This window comes from Protomyctophum bolini (genome assembly GCF_963924005.1).
Source record: "Protomyctophum bolini genome assembly, chromosome: 11".
Taxonomy (NCBI): Eukaryota; Metazoa; Chordata; class Actinopteri; order Myctophiformes; family Myctophidae; genus Protomyctophum; species Protomyctophum bolini.
This window is the reverse complement of record NC_137872.1, coordinates 27537974-27555991: the sequence shown is the minus strand read 5'-3', so window position 1 is coordinate 27555991 and position 18018 is coordinate 27537974. Positions and strand designations below refer to the sequence as shown.

At 44.6% G+C, this 18018-nt stretch overlaps 1 protein-coding gene across 1 annotated transcript in view; it reads right to left on the bottom strand.

Moving 5' to 3' along the window:
• The window catches only part of LOC308323784 (uncharacterized protein), a 100008-nt gene that overhangs the window by 80850 nt on the left and 1140 nt on the right, over positions 1 to 18018 (bottom strand). The window lies entirely within an intron of this gene.

Genomic DNA, 18018 nt, shown 5'->3' with positions numbered 1-18018 from the left:
AGTGTGTCCGTGGAAAAGCTTGTATGACATAAAAGTGATCACAAACGTGTGTAAATAGCCTATGTACAAGTGCATCTGTGGTGCAGGTTTGGCACAAGCCAGAACGCTCACGTGCAGCATGGATATAGTGGAACACCTGACCCTGGATCTGTTGTGACTGATCCATCCATGGTTATCATCTTCAACGCCCATGCTGGCAGTTGATAGATACGACCCGCGCCAAAACGACGATGACTGTGATAGCTGACAACTTGAGTGACAGAGATTGATTCAAAGGTTGAGGTCGGGTTCACAGACTACTGAGACTAGTATAGGTAAACACTAAGCAGCAATGAGACTAGTTCACAGACTACTGAGACTAGTATAGGTAAACACTAAGCAGACTACTGAGACTAGTATAGGTAAACACTAAGCAGACTACTGAGACTAGTATAGGTAAACACTAAGCAGACTACTGAGACTAGTATAGGTAAACACTAAGCAGACTACTGAGACTAGTATAGGTAAACACTAAGCAGACTACTGAGACTACTGAGACTAGTATAGGTAAACACTAAGCAGCAATGAGACTAGTTCACAGACTACTGAGACTAGTATAGGTAAACACTAAGCAGACTACTGAGACTAGTATAGGTAAACACTAAGCAGACTACTACTGAGACTAGTATAGGTAAACACTAAGCAGCAACAGACTAATGAGACTAGTATAGGTAAGCAGTAAACACTAAGCAGACTACTGAGACTAGTATAGGTAAACACTAAGCAGCAATGAGACTAGTATAGGTAAACACTAAGCAGACTACTGAGACTAGTATAGGTAAACACTAAGCAGCAATGTCTTTTGGTTCTCTGTGTGATATTTGTCAATGACGTAATAATGCGATCATGTTCAGCTGTAACCCACCCAGTTGTGTTGAGTTCCACTCAGTAGGGTTTGAGTATAGGATAAGTCAAGTATCCTTTGACCTCTTCAGCTGAACAACCACTTAAACCCTGTATACTTTGTCGACTGGGGACCCCCAGGGGTCCGTATACTTGACCCCCTGCTTTTCCCCCTTCTACAACAAAGATCTCCAAGCTAGCAATGTGTCACATTGCAATTTGCAACGCTTTGTGAGCTTGTAGACATATAGTGACGCTTGTGCCATGATGTCTATCTGTCTTTGGTTGAAGACACTTTACAAATGATAAAATATCAAATGTTTAGGTTCCGTCTGCACGCTTAAGTCCATTCAACTCCATCCAATTCTTTAACAACCACAACTGGAGAGATCTATGTGTGCGAATCAGGGATCTTTCATATATCCCTGGATATATTGGTTTGAGCAAAGAAAATGGCCATGGCCATGCCAAGTATTTGGTAGAGGGAGAGGGAGAGAAAGAGATGCATTCATTGTATGTGGTGTTTTTCCATAGCTAGTGGTGAATTTGGCTGTGTACACAATAGTACTATCAAGCATTCTCCATCACACAGTCTCCGACCTACAGCACCAGAGATCATATCACACCAGTAAGGGAATGAATACGTGTGTGTGTGTGTGTGTGTGTGTGTGTGTGTGTGTGTGTGTGTGTGTGTGTGTGTGTGTGTGTGTGTGTGTGTGTGTGTGGGTGTGTGTGTGTTCCTCTACAATACAGCATCAGTGTCCTGTCCTCACTAGGGTAGAAAGATAAGGTGTGTGAAGGGGAGGGGTCCCAGGTAGAATTACCTTTAGTAAAGGTAAAGGTTAGGGTAAGGGTTAAGGTTAAGCATGTAGTGATGAGGGTCTTAACAATCCTCACTACATTCCTAGCCCTTAGGAAAGGATTAGGGAATTAATGTAGCATTACAAAGCAAAACAAAGCCCTGCGCGCTAGAATACTGTGTATGTGCAACTGCATGCACGTGCAATCATACATTGTAGAATGTTGAATATTATAAAACACACACACACACACACACACACACACACAGTCACACACCTGTGCAAACACGTGCACACCCAGGTCCAACACACACTTCCAAGGTATATTCAGTGTCTCTGACTGATAACATACATGTATGTGGCCTGCTCTACAAAGCCGGTTAAATGCTATGGAGAATGCTTGAATGTTGAAATTATTATTATTTGAAATAATATTACATTTTGTTTGTTTTCTGTGTTCATGGTACTCCGAGTTCAGGATCCTGTTTCTCTTTTGCGAACAGCCAGAGTAGCGAGAGGGTTTGATGCGATAGTGGTGGCACATATTATTATTTGTATTTTATTAACTAAGGTCTGAATGTTAAAAACATTGTTTTGGAGATGGAGTTTTAGATGACAGCAACTAAAAAAATTATAATAATTAAAGAAACTAACCACAACCCTGAACTAACCCTGTGCGTGCGTGCGTGTCTGTTCCTGTGTGGATGCAGTCAAATGTTTGTAAATAGCCACAAAGAAAAATCTATAAGCTTATAATTGACTAGTTTTTCTATTTGTCATATGGCAAAATATATAAGGTTTAAGTTGTATGGTGGGATACTGTAACTGCCAATACACTGGGGGAATATAACTAATGTCAAAGGCTACTGTACCTGCCACTACACTGTCGGATTTATGGTAGGTGTTGCGCTCCACCTCAGCAATCCATCTCCCAGATGTCTAGAGCATTGCGAAACGGGGATAGACTCCCACGTTCTGGCTGATACCGACAAAAAGCCTCTCCGACCTACTTACTTACATGTAACTCCATGTCAAAGGACGCTGTACCTGCCACCACACTGTGGGATTAGAACTCCATGTCAAAGGGATACGGCACCTGCCACTACACTGTGGGGTTTCCCTGTTAGTATCTGTAGGATATCATGTGTTGCAACTGCACCAGAGTACCTGTGAACACGGAGCCACATCTCTCACTCAGTAATCACAGTACAAACATGTTAGGGCAGAATGAAAGGAAAGTGTTTAAAAAGATCTACATCACACGCATGCACACACACGCACACGCACACACACACACACACACACACACACGCAGACGCACACACACACACGGAAAGTTGCATAGTTTGTGTGGCTACACACTTTTGTGCATGCGTGCAGATATGCACATACAGCATAGGCAAAAATGCTTTGATCTGTGGTGGTAACACATCCTAAAGTCATACTTTAGCTTTGCTAAGAACCTACTAATACACATACTATAAAGCCTAAAAACATTCTTAGGCATGTTAACGGGAGTTAATAGGTATTAAATGTACAAGTCTATATTCTCTATACTGTAGGTTCATTCCAAGCCCTGGTTGGCTAATGTAACGGGGACTGCCATTAAGTCAGACATCCTGTTAGTCAGACATGCGTGGCCGGTTAAAACTCACCCGGTTAAGACTCATGTGTGGCCGGTTAAGACTCATGCGTTGCCAGTTAAGACTCATGCGTGGCCGGTTAAGACTCATGCGTTGCCAGTTAAGACTCATGCATGGCCGGTTAAGACTCATGCACTGCCAGTTAAGACTCATGCGTGGCCAGTTAGGACTGAGGTTAGTGTTTTGGGATAGTGTTAATAATGGTCTGACTATAACGGGAGGTCCAACGTAACTTGGGGCAAATTTCCGTTTGCCGTCTCGACACTATGGCTAACGTGATTCTTATATGTAAAATAAATGACAAATGATTCCCCTGATGAGAGAGCTCAGCTGTGTCTTCACAGCGTCAGAGTGGACCCTCCCAATATGTCAGGACAATTAGCTGTACTTGCTAGCAGGGCAGGGCGATGGCGTGTGGCCTGGACGGAGAGGCCCCAGGCGGGGTCGAGGGAGCTAGGCCAGGACTTGCAAAATCTTTTCAGCTTGAGATCCAAAAGAGATATTGGGTTTGAAACCCAGGGAACAGGGGGGAAAACAGGGGAAAGAAAAGACACTGGGGTGGTTGCATCATGTTGTCTCCCAGCTCTTCTATTGAGGAGTTTAGATCGTGTCAAAGTTCATGGCTCAACTACACACAAGGATCTGACACGATTTTTTTGCCCTGATGGTGGTCAAGATTCAATATATCCCCTTGTGCAAGCAGCCAGGCTCTGCCTCAATGGTAAAAGTGTCAGAAACCAGGTTCAAATCCGGGGTGGAACAAGAAAGTGCAGCTTTAAAACAAACAGGATCTTTATTCGCGACCCATAACAAATTGGTCCAAAACCTGGGTTGTTTGGGATAACAGTAAGCTATAGGCTAACCGTGGCTACAAGTGTGAACCTGCCCCTCCACACAGCTCTGAGTAGATAAGGAGGCCCTGGTATCAGGTAATTGCTGGCACCCTGTCAAACACTGTGGAAATAATTATGGTGGCAGTGGACCATGGCGTTGCCACATTCTGTGAGAGAAGTGAGCAACCAGGTCTAGGAAAACAAGCCCAAAATAAGTGACTACTAGGCCATATGAGCACTTATCCTACTGTTTGCATCGGATATTTAAAAATGGCAGATCTACAAGCTACCAAATAAGCAACTGCACAAGCCAATAAAACTGTAATACACATATTAGTAGTACCAATATTATTTTCAGAAAAAGAAAGTCACTTATAATAAGCGGACATGGCAACACTAATGGAGTGCCCTGTCTCCGCTCAACTTTGCCTGTGTGTGTGTGTGTGTGTGTGTGTGTGTGTGTGTGTGTGTGTGTGTGTGTGAGTGATCTAATCCTTTTCTTCTCATACAATACCTCCAGAATCTGATAGTAAAAAAGTAAAAAAAACAAGAGACGCACAACGCGTGCATGTGTGGGTGTATGCGTGCATGCGTTTGTGTGTGGGTGTGACAGTTTTTGTCCAGTGATGATAGCATGCTTCCTTGTTGACGTTCAGAGTTGGGGACACATCACCATCTTCCACTGTGGGTCATTCTGGAACGTTTCCTCTCACATGGACATTGGAAGGAATTTCTAAAAGCAACAACAAAAAGTACTATAGTGTGTTGCCCTTTCAGGCAACCACACTAAGGACGTCTGTTCTGCTTTTAAGATCTTTCACCCTGACGTCTCTGATTTGGGCATTTGATTATAGGTGCAAAGCAACTTGAAAATGATCTTGTATCACGACGATATGTTAAGCCTTAAGCTTGGCTATTTTTGAACGTTTTTGAATAGGGGTTAAATGGTTAATTGGAATGGAATAATTAAAAGAAAACTGCAAATCCATTTTGAGTGCTGACTTTGTGGTTTGGTTAAGGTAATTAGGGTTAGATTTAGTTAGCTTAGCTTGTCAGAAGACTTTTGAATTGTATGCAATATTCTGCGGTTGTTGGACATAATCCAAAGAGGTGAACAATTATTGCAACGTAATTTGTTTTTTTAAAGGAACTGGTCTTATTGGACTGTCAAGTTTAGCCCATCTCAACTCACGATTTACTTGACATCACTGCTGAGCTGTGATGTGTCTGCCCTGAGACTGGGAGGTCGGGGTTCAACACCTGGCCGGGTCATACCAAAGACTCTAAAAATTATGCTTGACAATCAGCATCAAGGGTTGGATTGGGGGTAAGTCCCTGCGACATACTAGCGTCATGTCCAGGGGGTGTACTTGTACATCAAGCTGCCTCACGTCACGCTACAGATGCAGGAGATAGGCTCCTGCCCTATGGGCCTCATGGCTACAGAAACAGGAGATAGGCTCCTGCCCTATGGGCCTCATGGCTACAGAAACAGGAGATAGGCTCCTGCCCTATGGGCCTCATGGCTACAGAAACAGGAGATAGGCTCCTGCCCTATGGGCCTCATGGCTACAGAAACAGGAGATAGGCTCCTGCCCTATGGGCCTCATGGCTCGGTAAGGCTACTTACTGCTGAGCTGACCATGTTCCATCCGTTCCGTTTAATAAGTGTTTTTGAGGAAACCCACTGGATTTCATTATAACCACATGAGCCATAGCATCCCTATTCTGGACATGCTAGGCAAGTGGAGTAGTGTTGCGTGTTGCAGATCTGCTATTTTGTCAAAGAGAGTTGGTGTAGAAGGAAAAGGGAGGGAGGGGATCAAGTCAACTAAGTATATAGGGATTAAGTGGCTAATTAGGTGGCAGGCAACAGAGGGTACAGAGGAAATGGAAACAAGTCTCCAGGAACTTTGTGTGTTATCCTTTGAGCTTTAATGTAGTACTATACCACGTGCCGTTTACATTTCTGAGTAATAGTATTCAATTCAATTCAGGTCACAGGCTGAATTCAATGCATGCGCAATGTTGTGATTAGATACAGCCACCAGTATGTCCCTATTACATCAAATAAAGACTACTTTTATTCCAAAGAGGAGAAAAAGAGAGACAGGAACAGTAAGGTGTGAGACGAAGAGAGAGGGAGAATAGGGAACATGAAACCATATGGATCCCCGGGTCACATGGGAACAACGTGGCTCTACTGTGGGTCTCGGTCGTTAACTTACATTATGATTATAAAATTCTAAAATAATAATTGTATAATATATAGTATAAAATATGTGAAGAGAATAGTTGGAGGTAGTTCTGTGACCTATACTGGCAGTGTGGTGCTGATGATCGGTCCAGCAGGTTGTTTAGAGATCAGCTCCAGAGACATAAGGACTGACCCATGCCGTAAAAAAGCAGGCTGACATCCAACTAGGCAACATTGTGAGCCACTAGGGTAGGACACTCCATACAGGGACAACAATAAAGCACGCACATCCAGGAAATACAGGTTCTGGGCTGAGGCTGCTCCAAAGCTTAAAGATGTATTGGTTCCTTTTACACCATCATTGTACATGACGTTTCAATGTCCCTACCGGCTCTTCATCAGCCTGATGAAGAGCCGGTATGAGCCAGTGTGCAGAGTTTGTTCTCTTTACACTCCATACAGAGTACATTGCTATAGTTTATGTTTGAGGTCCTATGGTCACTCCAGCTTGCCGATCTGCTATTTCCATTAGTTTGGGTCCCCGCCGGGCAAACTAATTTCTCTTTTGGGTCTTGAGCAAAAAAAGAACGTTTGGGAACCTCTGGTCTATGGCAGGTTTCCATGGGTGTCCCCAGATGATTTGCTCACTCAACACTGCAGTAAACAAACCAACATGCATAGTATTATAAGTGTCTACAAGCTCACAACTTCATCTATTCTCACAGTATTCATCTATCGAACCGAGTCAAACTAAAGTGCAATGCCTCAACGATTCCAAGTGCTTGTCAGAGTGTGAGGGTCCCCAGTTCAAATATGGTTATTTGGGGGGGGGGAGTTCAAATTTGATTGTTTTGGGAAGTCACAGCCTGAAAAGGTAGAGAACCACTGGTTTATGCAGGGGACACCGTATAGCTGCAACAGGCCACCTTGTGAGCCACTGTGGGTGGGACACTCCATACAGGGTACATTATGCTACATTATACATTATGCTCAAACATATAGCATAGCAGCTATGCTATATGTTTGAGGGTCTACTCTACTATGCCTATGGGACACAGGGATAGCTGCAGTGGCATTGATGCAGTGCTGCGCTGGATCCTGGCCAACACCCCAGAAGAGAAGGGGGTGGAGGGAGGGAGGGATGGGGGAACAGTGCAGGCCTGTGAGTCGTACAGGGAATGTTGGCTAGAGCATGGGGTGGTCAGGATCAAATTCCCTCTGAGTGGAAGCAGATTCTCCCCTTGTGTAAATGTCTCTGTGTTTCTTTCCTTTGTGTGTGTGTGTGTGTGTGTGTGTGTGTGTGTGTGTGTGTGTGTACGTACTGTGTCTTGTTGGCATGTTTATTTGTTCGTGCTGTGTTTGCGTTAGAGCTTTTTTCATTGTATTGCATGTGTGTGACGTGTGTGTTGTTGGTGTTTCTCGCGCGCGTGCGTGTGTGTGTGTGTGTGAGTCCCAATGGTCGGGAAACGGAGAGAGGGGGGGTAGTGAGGGCATTAGGAGAAGGAGCTGCTTCTGTTCCTGGTTAACTGTTCCAGTGTATCGTCTCTCCTGTATACTGTATGCTTAAATTCTAGCTTATACCTGGTCACAACACTGCCTCGCTCCATGAGGATAGCTGCTTTTAAATATCACAACATGTAATATGGTCTAAATAGTGGAAGATGCAGTCTTCTGGGTCTTCTGGGACGGGTTGGGTTCGATATCGCTCATCATCTCAGGCTTCTTGTTAAAAAACAATAATAATAATTGAAAAGTTAGTATCTACCAGCTAGCTAACTAGTCGATAGACTGGCTAACTGGACCCATTCATTTCCATTAGCACTGCTACAAAACAAGCGTGCATTTCACAGACAGTAACACTTAAAAAAACAAAAAAACGCTTTTTGACACGGCCCTCAGGATGTGAAATACTAAACCAAAATGTAAAAAGAAATCACACACGTGTGAACCGAGTGGTGCAACTCCCCTCTCTCCCCCCCACCCTCTCTCTCTCTCTCTCTCTCTCTCATTAGCAGGCAACAGTGCAGCACTGTCTCTCTCTCTCTGTGTTTCTGTCACAACAGCGCCCCTTCTGGTACTCATACTGGTGCTCATTAACCAACACATAGGTGAACACGGACATTGCTGTTCCTTGGAGTGGTTGCACCACTCAAAAATAATAATAAACTATCCTATCCCTTTTTAAAGTGCTGCAGTTGCTCTTGCATAGCAGCTCTCAATTAGTTTCACACTGGGAGCCAAATGTCACGTTGAGCGTGAAGTCTGGAACCAATAGCATGAGCTACATAGTTCTGTGTACTCGAGTCACTCCTCATCCGTGGCGCTGTAGGAGCAGCTCATGGCCACCGTTAAGGTCCCAGGCCCACTGGTTGAGAAACACTGCTCAGGGAGGTATGCCTTGATGGAAGAAGTACTACAATGTTTTACTTAAATAAAAGTATCAATACCACAATGTAAGAATACTGTGTTACAAGCTAAAGCAGTTGAGCTTGTAGATCTGCTACTTTAGCTATTTCTCAATTTGAATCCAGAAAAGTTTTGAACATATGACAGACAATATTATATTCCAACATACGTTTTGTTTTTAGGCCTCAGGTCTCTTCTTAGAATTGGCCTCAGGTCTTAATGGGTTAACTCAGAGTGTGTACAAAATGGAACCAAATTGACCTTTAAGGGTCCGTTTGGTTCCATTTGTACATTCTCTGAGTTACAGTAAATTAATACAGATGACTTTTGACTGTGTGCATCCTCAAAGTCTGGCCATACTGTAACTGCCACTACTGATTAATCGACGACTTTGCTTCAAATGAGAAACATGTGTTGATGGCCAGTTGTTTAGTTGGCCAGTCACCGATGATGCCTTTGAACCCACTCTCGTCTTTGCCGTAAAAACTAAACTAAAAGAAGACAATGGCGACAAAACAATGCAAGCATTCAGTCAGACTCAGAGAAGGCAAAGTTTCTGAAACTACGGCCGGAAAACATGCATGCACGCACATAAGCATGCACAGTTGCACACACACACACACACACACACACACACACACACACACACACACACACACACACGCAATTACTCATTATTAACGTACAACTCCATGCACATAAATCGGAACTGATCTAATAATAATCTTCTATTAGCTTCTATCAGTGTCCTGCCTGCACACACTGATATGGGTGTGGTTATAAAGGGGAACTCCAGTTCCAAAGCTAAATTAAAAGCATATTTATGCACAGAGATAGCAGCCAAGGGGTAGGGTATAGGCCATTAGATAGAGGTATACATAATCGTACCTCTACCCCCACTCAAATCTGAAGCACTGTACAAGCCAAACTACAGTATGTAGAAACCAACTTTTCATTATAATAATCAGATACTGGACTGATGAGTAGGTACAGTATGTAGAGAGCTGGCTGTGACCTATTTTTAAGAGGATTAAACAACCTTTCTATATTCTTATGTTGTTGTCACTGGGATATTAGCCAAGTACATCTGCCCATACTTTGGAATTTGTCCTCTGCATTTAACCCATCTTGACTATTAAGAGACTACAGAAGAACGCCTGGGGAGCGGTTTGGGTTCATTGTCTTTCTCAAGAACGCAAAGCCAGGAGGCACCGGGAATGGAACTGCTCTACCTTTCTCAGCCACTGCCCGCCTCCAATACAAGAGAGACCCACAAAGTGCCATTTCCTTTAAAGCTCTCTGCCTCTAAAGCCACAAGATATAGAAAGCTGAAAGAGGGAACAGTGGAGAAAAAAGAGTGGGGAATCTATAGACAGCCTAAAACGGTTTGCACTCCACACACCGTCAAGGTATTTATAACGTAGTTTTACATACATGTAAGTAAGTAAAAGGATTCAGGGTAGGTGATTGCCGTGTGTGGGATATGAACCTGACAAGTAACATAAGCACAGGGTTCAACCTGGTTGTAGGAGGCCCAGAGTAGGGTCCAATTCTAGAATCCACCAGGACTGGGAGTCTTGAATGGAGGGGGGGGGGGGGGGGGGTCGTCTACTCTACACACCAGGCCTGGTTTGAAGGGGGAGGGCTGTCCTGTGGACATGCAGGGAGGTGTGGGTCGGGGGGGGGTGATTTGTCTGGGCTTGTCCAGGTACATGCAAACCCCCTCCCTCTCTCTCCACATTCCTTGAAGGTGTAGAGCTCTGACGGGAGAATGCACGTCCTCACACAACATACACACGCATGCACGCACACACTCACGCGAGTGTGTCTTCACACGCTCAAGCTCGCACACACATGTGCACACACAAACACACAAGCATGCACACAAACACTAGGAACCCTAGTCTAGTTGGTGGTGAAGCCTACTTCCACTTACTAAAAAGCACATCTGGAAGATGCATTCCAGCCAGCCGTTTGCAATGTCGTAACATTGCAAATAACACAGTGCCTGGGGACTCATAAATACACACAGACACAGAGACATGTGCGCACACACACGCACACACACACACACACACACACTAATGCCTACATCACTTTGTTATGTATGTAAAGCTGCTATTTATCCTCTTAAGCACCTGTTGGCTGAAATAAAACATTAAAAAGAAAAGACATATTAAAGGGTGAGACTGCACAAACTTCAAACTCCCCTCCTTTCCTGCCTGAAAAAAACAGTCTGTCTGTCAATGTTGCAGGCTTGTAGATGACACAGAACCACTTATGTAACCCCAGACAGCCACAGGCGTCATGTTACAAACATTTTTGTAAAATGTACATACATGGAACTAGGGCTGAGCAATATCACTTCAAATCAAGGTCACGATTATTTCAAACGTTCGCCTTAATTACGAATTAACGTGTTTTTGGTTTTCCATCCATCCATCTTCAACCGCTTATCTGTAGTCGGGTCTCGGGGGCAACAGCTCCACCATAGAGCTCCAGACTTCCCTCTCCAGAGCAACATTAGTGACTTCCTCCTGGGGTATCCAGACGTTCCAAGGCCAGTGAGTCGATGTAATCCCTCCATCTGCGCCACCTCCCTAGTGAGACGCCCGAGAGGCATCCTAACCAGATGCCCGAACCACCTAAGCTGGCTCCTTTCCAGGCGAAGGAGCAGCAGCTCTACTCCGAGTCTCTCCCGTGTGACTGAACTTCTCACCCTATCTCTAAGGGAGATGCCAGCCACCTGTTGGAGAAAACTCATTTCAGCCACTTGAATTCGCAACCTTATTCTTTTGTGAGAGTAGGAACGAAGATTGCTCGGTAGACAGAGAGCTTTGACTTCTGGCTCAACTCTCTTTTCGTCACAACAGTGCGGTACAGCTACTGCAATACCGTTTTTGGTTTTATATAGTGAAAATAGTAGATCTATCTACAAGCTCATGATGCAAACTTGCCACTATACAATGAATGAATACAATTTTAAGGAGTTCAGACTAATCAATGTAGTTGATTACAAATCTATTAGATATGATATTTTACAAATATATTCTAAAAACTGCAAGATTCTGTCAATATATTTAAATGGTTAATTGCCCGGCCCTGAACTGAAATTGAAACAAGCTTATGGGACTTGACTTAAATCCTTGGGAGATAAAAAGAACCAGACTTAAATCGCCTTACAAATATTGAAAGATTAACTATATGAATTATCTAAAGCCCTTTGTAATGCTTGAGCTTGTTGTAGAACTGCAATTTTCGCCGGATGTTTGCCCTTTTATTACATGCCAAGAATAGGGTCTCTATAGGGTTCACGTGGTTCAACAGAGTTGTTCTGACTGGAGTGGGAAGGTCATTAATTCACCTCTGAGGAGAACGAGAAGCGGACAGAGAAACGTTGCCGGTGGGAGGAATGCTATACGCAAATGTGTGTTTTGGAGCAAAGAAATATAAACCCGATATACGAAGATGATGTAAACATACGGCGTTATCATCTCCTGGAACATGGCTCCCTGCCTTCTCTCACAGTCTCATTAGGCCAGGACCCAGCATGGTTTGAGGGCCTGAATGCTCCTTGACATGTCTGAGCACTGCAGCCTTCACTGATGTTCTGCCAAGATTTGCTCTGTTACGGAAGAACGGCTTGGCAGCAGCATGTGCGTGCGTGTGAATGCGTGTGTGTGTGTGTGTGTGTGTGTGTGTGAATGCGCGTGTGCGATTAAGGTAGTTCAAGATAGAAGCTTTCTGAAAAAGATTTGTCAAAAGTGAATAGTAACTTGGTGACAGGTGAGTTAGAGTGCGCGCGCACACACACACACACACACACACACACACACACACACACACAGCCTGTTAGCTGCAGCAACATGCCAAAGAATCGCATGACGGTAAAACAGACACACAAGAGCATGTGAAGTACGTGACCCTGTTACAACATTTTCCACAATCTCACTTTATTCGCTATATATGGAACCTATATAATATGACGGCTGTTTTAGCTCATCACTCATACAGTTACACTAGCCACGTTTGTGACACGCAACCTTTTAACCCGTCGATATTTTCTTTTATATATATTCTGTCAAAACTCTAGATCAGTAGGATTGCTGGACTACCTTTGCATTTTTGTAAAGACGTACTATTAGAAGAATGTAAGAATTAGACATTTTCTCCAATCCCATGCACCCTCCGCCAGAGACCAATGCAGCAGGAACTCATTATTTTTATACATAGGCCTACCTCCTATCACATCCCAGGGGGGAATTTCTGTTTTCGACTTCACCCAGCTGAGTGCTGCCCGCAGAGGAGCACGGAACAGTGTATTGCTCAGGGACAATTTGGCACATTGCTGAGAGCTGGAATTGTACCTGGGACCTCCAGAGCTCACTAACCATTCAGCTATGGAGCAATAGAGCAATAGTGTGGGGGAGGTCACAGGCAGGGCTATTAAAGGTACACATCCACACGCCATAGACTCGCACTGACATACGTATACAAACACCACAAATGGCCCACATACACAGTATAAGATCCTCAGTAGTAGTAGTCCATTTGTGTGAAATTGGACCCCAAATGGGCCCCGCGAGAGTTCATCTGGGGTAGTGTGCACAGCACACACACTATCACATGGCACACCCACAAAAGGATTTTCACATAAACATATGGATCGACATTCAAACAGACAGCCACGCATGCATGCACGCACGCACGCCACACACACACAAAGCTCCACAGCCTTAATGCAGACTGGAATGTAGGAGTGGGACACCCTGCTCTTTGTTTTGACTGAGTGCCACTTGTCAGCCCGACCAAAGACCACTAGCTCTGTGTGTGTGTGTGTGTGTGTGTGTGTGTGTCTTATGCTAATATGTGACACATTTTGTGGATTTGACTGTATTATGTGTACATACGTGATTCCATATGTGTATTTACATTTCAACCATTGTATGTGTGTGTGTGTGTGTGTGTGTGTGTGTGTGTGTGTGTGTGTGTTGTATGTCACTGGGTCAGTGAGTCATGGGACCGTCTGATGTTTTGGGGGTCCGGGTGGGGGCCTTTGCTGGATTGGAGTACCAGTAGGTGACAGGGGGAGGGCGGGACCACCCGTACCCTTCTGACCTTCTGCTAATCCCTCCCCGCTACCCGCTGGCTCCTGTATTCAAACGTAGGAGTAGTAGGAGCAGCTCTGCGATTGTGGCACTTAGTTGGTTTACGATGACACTTTCATCCTTATTTGAACAAATGAGAATTAATTCTAGAAGGATTGTTTAAGCAGTTAACAGTTTTCTCGCCTCACAGCAATGAGATGAAGATTTATCCTTTTGGAGTGTTTTGCAAGCGTGTGCTGGTTTTAGAGTTGGCAGGACAGCAAATCTGATGATACAAATGCTTCGAGAAAAGTGTTGTGTGCCTGACACCCCCTCCCCTTAACTTCATTAGAGTTTAGCACTCAGCTGTAAATTCCTGTCCTGGGAGTCAATCTACCTTTCACACGCACAAACACGCACAATCACGCTTTTCTGATTTAGCGAAGAATCCTCAGCAGCTTCCCACATGTTTATATGTGCTCTGCACACACATCTACATAAACACACATGGTTGACGTGGGACAGCACAACACTGGCCCTTTTGTTTCGGAAAAGGGGGCCCGGCCCGGGCCTCACTTGATAAGGTAAAAAACACTACAAGAAAAGTCCCCTCTCCAAGATCACATGCCTTAACAAAGGGGTTGGCTCTCCTGAATCGGATTGAAAGGCCCGCTAATTGAAGCAGGCACTGTGGGAGAGGAGGGGGCACAGTGATTCGTTGAGCCCTCCAGCGGTATGGGCAGCTTTGAGATCAACAATCGATCCCCTGTGACCAAAATTGAATTAGGAGTCTTGTCACATCTGATGATCCTGTGCCTCCAAAGGAGACTGTGGCAGCGAGCCACAGGGTTCAGAGTATAGTACTGGAACACAGAAAATTGAAGACAGCAGCGAGATAACTCACTGTCTTCTTTCATTCCCAGCGGGCGGACAAACATCTGTCTGGCAATTTAAAACAACGTTGGCTTCATGGAGGCATCAAGGGCAACAGTGCTTTGGTTGTCAGGGGACAGAGGGCAGTCACAGGTAGCCCATGTTGTTCACTTCAAACTCAAGGGGTTAGGAGGGCCAGCAACGCAACTCGATCCTAAATGTGTTTACTCTAGCCCGGGCCTTTAGCTACTGCCTGAGCTGATCTCTCTCTACCCGCGAGGACAGCCTTATTGTGGGTAATCAGCTTAGCTCTTGAAGAGTCATCTCAGAAGAATCTAGGAGGGTGGGAGATAAGACGCATTAGCTCTGTAAATCTCTAACACATTGCATAAGTTGGCCTGTTGCCCCCACACAAGATGCTGGCTGGGTTCAACTCAAGTAAGACACACACTACAGTAGTGAATGAGCTCGCTGCCAACGCCTTGTACAGGGTCGTAAACGATGGGCGGAGGCTAACTACTATTAACACTCTCGTGCCGATGTTTTGAGGTGACAAAGGCACTCAAATTCAGCAATGGTGGCTTTCTCTGACCGGACGCTACAAGGCTAATTTGTTTAGCCCCACGGAGCAACACCTGTCTAAACAGTGCGATGTGGAAATAGAGGAAGAATGACAGAGAGAGAGAGAGAGAGAGAGAGAAAGAGAGAGAGCAGCTTTTGTTGGACCATCCCTGCAGGGCCCCAGGACTTGATGGATCACCATAAGAAAAACAAGGTCTTTCTCTTATTGCTTCCTCTCTCTATTGCTGACAGTTCTCTTGCTAAATTATTAGTGAGTATTTTTTTCTCCTTTCCCCGGTATATTTTATTACCATTATCTTGTATTTACTGTATGTGTGTGTGTGTGTGTGTGTGTGTGTGTGTGTGTGTGTGTGTGTGTGTGTGTGTGTGTGTGTGTGTGTGTGTGTGTGTGTGTGTGTGTGTGTGTGTGTGTGTGTGTGTGTGTGCGTGCGTGCGCGCGTGCGTGTGTGTGTGTGTCTCTTTACATCCAAAGGTTCCTTTGTCTCCCCCTATCTTTGAGAAGGAGGCGGTCCCATTAATAAAGTACATTATGTGAGCTGAATTTTAATTGCTTAGCTTAACCACTCAGTTATACACTTTGTTGAATGTGGTCCCCTAGTTGTCTGTACCTGTGTCAATAACCACCTCGCTTTTCCGCACCAAATCTCTTTGCATGCTTACAATCTCTGATTTACAAGCTTCACGACTGCTATTTTTGCCACATGCATGTTAGCCTATTTTCACCAAGTGATCGCCTATATTATCCCATGCCCACTGCCCAAGAGAATAGGGAAACTATAGGGCAGTGGTTCCCAAAGTGGGGTCGGGGGATCCCCAGGGGTCCTTGAGGGAGTTCCAGGGGGTCCCCAGCTAAATGATAGTTTAGTTTATGATTTGAATTAACATTGATTTTACAATATAAGAGATAGAAATGCCATTAAATGGGGGTCCGTAGCATGTCAAACTGGGGGGTCCTTGAAATTAAACGTGTTGAGAATCACTGCTAGAGCTGTAAGAATCTTCTCTTATGGGGGTCCCTGGAATGTATTTTCAAATGGGGGTCAATTAGTGTCAATTTGGGGGTCCTTGGCATGAAAAGGTTTGGGCACCACTGCTATAGAGTTCATGGGGTTAAGGATTATGTTGTGCGGTGCCATTCCCGGTATGTAACAGTAGGCCTATTACCTGAAAGTTGAATCATTATAAATCCAATGGGGGGGAATTCCTTCTACTCAGTTTCCCATGACATACAGGAAGACAAGGGGCTTTGCAACCTGTGCAGCTCTAAATTTGGATGATCCGTTTTCATGAGGATTATTTTAAGGCATCATTCATACTTTTATGAGAACAGCGGAGAGAGACAGGAAGGAGTGGGATGTGAGAGGAGATAAACGTGGCACCGGTTATATTCACATCCGTGATGTTGTCATTTCAAGGTCTGTGCCAACGTGCATGAAGGTAGGCCTCTGCAAACTGTCTTAACCACTTCAGCCCAATGTAATACTCTGTCGCACAACTGTGTCCTACGTAGGGTTGGGATCCGAGTCGGTTCCTTCACATTTGGAAGCGTTTTTTATCACACTGTCAGAGCTGGTTATGTGGACTTCATGTCTGCTATGCAATTACTATACCAGTGGTTCTTAAACTATTTTACTTCAAGGACCTACCATAACTCACTGAGAGTGTACAAATGGAACCAAATGGACCCAGTTGGTAAGGGTCCATTTGGTTCCATCTGTACTCTCTCAGAACAGTCCTGTAAGGTTTCATTTGGAACCCCCTATAAGAACTGAGGGGATTGTTAATGAACCGGAACGGTTATAATCCTAAAGGATCGCAACCCTAGTCGTATGTCAGGCTACATGTAATATTTCAATATCATTATTGAATGATATGCCCAAAATAGGGATGCCAGCGGCTTGAAAGTGGTGAAGATGTCCTCTACCTCAATTTTTTCTTCTTCTCAGAATTAACAAGGGATCCTTATCCGTTGTTTCCTAACCAGGGAGGCCAATTAGAATGCGGGGACCCGTGACACTGGACCTTCAAAATGTATTAAACAATATAATCTGCCCCTGGCATCGCTGTGGTCCCATGCCAGTCCAGGGCCAGGGTCCTTGGAATCACGCCAACCTGCCATGCAGGCGATCTGCCACAACAAGTAACTATAACCTTAGCTTGAAGCTATGTTATGGATAGAAGATGTCAATGTTTTGGAGCTGGCGGGGCTGATCTGGTGGCAACGTGATATTTCCATCAAACAGCCATATGCCCCAGTCCTTCAGGGTAGACTTTGAAGAGCCAGGCTGTAAAGAATGGCTGCTGCTTGGGGGCGCGTGTGTGTGTGTGTGTGTGTGTGTGTGTGTGTGTGTGTGTGTGTGTGTGCCGCAGTCAACAGCTTCTTTCATCTCCTTACAGCTGGGCAGACGCCAGCAGCACACACAATAAAGAAGCATGGATCGCCCTGCAGTGGCATGTGGCTGCAGTAACAATCATAACAATAATATTTCTCCACAAAGTGACAATATCTAAATAGTACAGATATTCCCAACCTGTGGGCCGGGGCCCACTGGTGGGCCGTCAGGATTAGTGCAAGTGGGACCCACTTGCACTAATAACTTGCACTATAATAGCCAAATAACTGGCAAGACATATACGATTTTAATTAGGCCTAATGATAATATAGCATTCATTTATTACATTTATTTTAAATTGTGATAGGCGCCTACTACCAAT